Source organism: Etheostoma spectabile, chromosome 1 (assembly GCF_008692095.1).
Source record: "Etheostoma spectabile isolate EspeVRDwgs_2016 chromosome 1, UIUC_Espe_1.0, whole genome shotgun sequence".
Lineage (NCBI taxonomy): Eukaryota > Metazoa > Chordata > Actinopteri > Perciformes > Percidae > Etheostoma > Etheostoma spectabile.
Window position 1 is genome coordinate 31,088,383 of NC_045733.1, and position 4,216 is coordinate 31,092,598.

Genomic DNA, 4,216 nt, shown 5'->3' on the forward strand with positions numbered 1-4,216 from the left:
TGTGGGTCTTTATAACCGCTCCTTTCTTTGTTTGCTCTTTCCACATCGGGAGCTGCCTTCAGTCTTCAATAAAACCGGGCAGAAGCAGCTGTATGCATCCGCACAGCAAACACACAGATGCTTTAAATAACACAAGCATATGCCCCAACACGTGTAGCCTGCACACACACTGAGTCAGTCAGATGCTGAATCTGGTGCCTGCAGCAGCCGTGTGTTACACCGAGGTGGATTAAAATACTGTATCAGCAGACAAAAGGAGTCAACCTCCTCCGTGTGGGAAAGCCATCTAAAGATAAGAGAGTTCTCATCACCTTGGTGTTATTCCCTGCTGCCTGCTGGATCTCCAGCACAGATAATGACTGATAAATGAACCGTAGGATGTCCAGGCATGCACCGCAACCTCCTGTGGCAAGATGTTACAAACAAGACAAAGCAAGTGTGGCCCAGCTGAAACACATAAAAGATGCAGGTTGTCCTTTTTTGCTCTCCTCACGCACAGCACATTAGACCACTCCAGCTATCTCATATGAGATTAACATATTACAGTATATACACTTCTCCCTCTGCCCCCGGTGAGGTGGCTCTGTTTCTGGAGATCAGTGCAGATGTATAATGCATGCTGCTCAGACGCGGCACGACTGCTGAACACACACACAGACGCACAAACGCGCACACACAGTATAGCGCTTTTCCACCAGCAATCTCACGGCACGCAGCACTTAAGGAAAGCATCCATTAATATTACAGCAAACACTTAACATCCCCCTTTTTAGTGTAAAATGTTGAAAATGAACATCTTGCACGCACCCCCCCCCCCACACACAAACACACACACACACACCACCCACCCACCCCACACTCTCACACATGCACACCAATCTCAAAGCTCCGGTGTTTATCCCGCATGCCCGCACACTCGCAACTTGAGGCTGAGCACCAAGTTCATCGCTCTCACACTGCATTCACCTTCACACCTGAATGCTGCCATGATATTATGCAGCATGCAAAATATGGCTTAAATCCCCCTGGTAGAGGGGAAGAAGAAGACTTGTCTCACCTGTACGTATGTGTCTGTTTGGTATCTTCTATCCTTGTGTTTGAAACGCAGAGCTGAAACTTCTGTCTCACCAGCGCTGTGGATTAACCTCCCCTCCCTTACACTCTCTTCTCTCTTCCTCTTTCTCTTTCTTCTCTCTCTCTCTCTCTTCTCTCTCCTCTCTCTCTCTTTCTCTCTTCGCTCCCTACCCCTCCCTTCTCATTCAATCTGGTCTCTTCCACCCTCCTTTTTCGCCCTCCTTGATCTTTTCTCCCCGTCACTCCCTGTTTTTTCTCCATCTGCCTCTTTCTCCCTCCTCAGTGAATTCCCTCAACCTGCTGCTGTCTTTGAAGCCACACACACACACACACACACCACACCACACACACACACACACCAACACCACACACACATGTCACCATTAAACACTGACACACAATATAAATGTTGTGATCTGATTAGGTTTTGGAGGTGCAATGCGTCCCACTGCAGTGGAGCTGTTGGTGAGATGCTCTGTAAGTGGTGTGTGTGTGTGTGTGTGTGTGTGTGTGTGTGTGGGTGTGTGTGTGTGTGTTGTGTCAAGTATTTGCCAAGTATTTGCTAGTGTGTGTGTGTGTGTGGTGTGTGTGTACACAGATAAATAGGAGGGGAGGAGCAGCCGTGCCATAATAACCGTTGGGCTTTGCAATGTGGCGACAGTGCTGCCAACTTCCTCCTTCTGTCATGTTGGGATTCATTATCTCACCTCTGGAGGGGGGAGGGGGGGGGGCTGAAGCGGGGGAGGAGGACGAGGAGAATACATGTAATGCTCTCAAATTGAAATCTATCCTACCCAGTCCCCCTTTATAATCTTATTCAAATTCCACAGTCTGCTGCTTGCTCATATTTAAATGAGCACTTGACAAAATCCCTCCTGTGCTCTTGCTTTTCTTGGCCGGTGTTTGGCCGGCTGCCTGCCGCGCTCTGTTGCATCCCAGCATCCTGGATGCTTCTCGGCAAACTGGCGCGCTCTTCGTGTTTTGGCCCACACACAGGAATAGAATTAAAAGACTGGGAAGCACGGCCACGCAATGAGGCTAAACAGGTCTAATGGGCACGGTGGCAACAAGGTCTGGTCTGATCGGGGGACGGAGTGTGAAGCCACGACAGCTCAGGACATGTCCACACTGACAGGACGCTCTGTTTACTCTTCTCAGATACTCTTATGAGGGATTGTTGTTCACATAGAACCACAAATAGAAAGATAGTGGGGATTGCAAGAAACTGAATGCACATTCTTACCAAGGACTTGACTTGAGTTTGTGATGCTTAATGCTTACACGCTGTTTTTTTAAATTATGCATTTATTTGTGTCTTAAGAGACTGTCCTCCAATAAAAAAAAAAAAAAAAAAAAAAAAAAAAAATGACAGCCACTCATTACGCACAGAGGGTCGTTAGGCCGGGGGTCCCCGCGCAGCCCCGAATGCTTATGAAAGCCCCGGATCTCTTGCCCTACAAAAACAATTATAATAGAAGAGCACATGCCAGTAAAGGAAACAAGGCATGGTAGAACGGTAACTTTGTCCAGTTTATTTTTCCGAGGCAAATAGAATGGCCAGCTGCAGTGGCTTGAATCAGTTTACACACACAGGCTAAGGTTGATTTAAAAAGAGGAATAAAAATAATCATCTTTGGGAAATTGATGCCTTAATGCCTTTTAATAGAAAAATTTAGGAAAATCCAACCTTGTAAAGACACCAATTTTCTTTTTGAATGAATAATGTATTGTAAATAAATAAATGTTCTTCCTTAAAATACAGGGGCATAAGTATACACCCCCTATGTTAAATTCCCATAGAGGCACATTTTTATTAATAATGGCCGGTTATTTCATAGATCAGGATACTATGCATCCTGATAAAGTTCCCTTGTCTTTTGGAAATAAAATACCCCCCCCCACATCATCACTTACCCTTCACCATACATAGAGATTGGCATGGGGAACTTTCTATAAAATCATCTCTCAACGCAAACCAGCTATTAATCTAACTGACATAACACCCCGCCAATCTCTATATATATGTATACAAAAAATATATATATATACACTCACAGAAACACACACACTGTGGCTTTTGTGTACTGTGCAGCTTCAAGTTTACAATGACCACGCTCTGGCGTAGTTTCAGTTTTCCACCTGTGATGTCGAGCAGCGGACAGCCTCCTCCCTGAACTCTCTCATCCAGAGACCCAGCCGGGGCTCTGGGTCTGTCAGCAGGTCTGAGATCGACCGGATCAGCAGAGCCATCACGTAATGCACGGCAGACCATGGTGCAGGCGGATTGTTATCTGAAATATAGTGATTATATTCTTGTAATATCCTATTATCACTCAACGTAACACGACAACTCCAAATCTCAGAGAACACAGATGAGATGAGTTATATTCTGAATGTGCACAAAGCGTTGAACATGACGGCGTCCCCAACAAAAGATGTAAAAGAGGATGCTGCATGTGCTGACTCAGATATAATTAGGAAAGTCGATCGACCGGAGAATAAATAGTTGAAAGCAATACAGGATGCCTGAGAGCCTTACTGCAAAATATTCCATTATGTTTTTTATTGTCCCCTAACATATTCACAGCATAAATTGACTCAGAAAAAGGTAGAAGTAGGTTGCATAATAAATCACCTGAATGCAGGAAATTAGGGGTATAACGCTCAAAATTTTCTGAGGGGAACCCCGCATCATAAGTCTGGGGGAGAAAAAAAGCCTTTGGGTTGCCAGGCCAGTAATGATTGGGTCAAATGTTGGTGCTATTTAAGCGATATCTACAAACTGGGCAGCTAAAGTGAGCATACACCGGTTATTAACAAGCTGGGTAGGCTAAGGGCTAAGCCCTGAACCTCCTCAAGTCCTAGTAACGCCCCTGATTACACCTTTTGGTTTGTCCATTTAAAAACGTGATTTTTGAAGTGAAAACTACGTATGTGAATACATCATGAAACACTGAAACTTCCCTGCTACTGAGGAGTGGTGTGGAGCCATGAGGAGACTGGAACTTGACTGGAACACGTGTTTCCTTGCCTCTGTGGTCTAGTGCTTGCTCTTGGTGGGAAATGTTGGGTTTCTGTAAATAACATCACAGAGTACTAAACCTGCTCTTTCATGAAAAGCGCAATGAGATAACTGTTGTTG

At 45.1% G+C, this 4,216-nt stretch overlaps 1 protein-coding gene across 1 annotated transcript in view; it reads right to left on the bottom strand.

Annotated features, from left to right (window-relative positions):
* The window catches only part of c1qtnf4 (C1q and TNF related 4), a 35,200-nt gene extending 33,948 nt beyond the window's left edge, over nucleotides 1-1,252 (bottom strand). Inside the window, exon 1 of the mRNA XM_032517949.1 lies at nucleotides 1,058-1,252. The gene's annotated coding sequence lies outside the window, so the exon portion shown is untranslated. The remainder of the gene's footprint in view (nucleotides 1-1,057) is intronic.
* Between the last annotated feature and the right edge of the window lie 2,964 nt (nucleotides 1,253-4,216).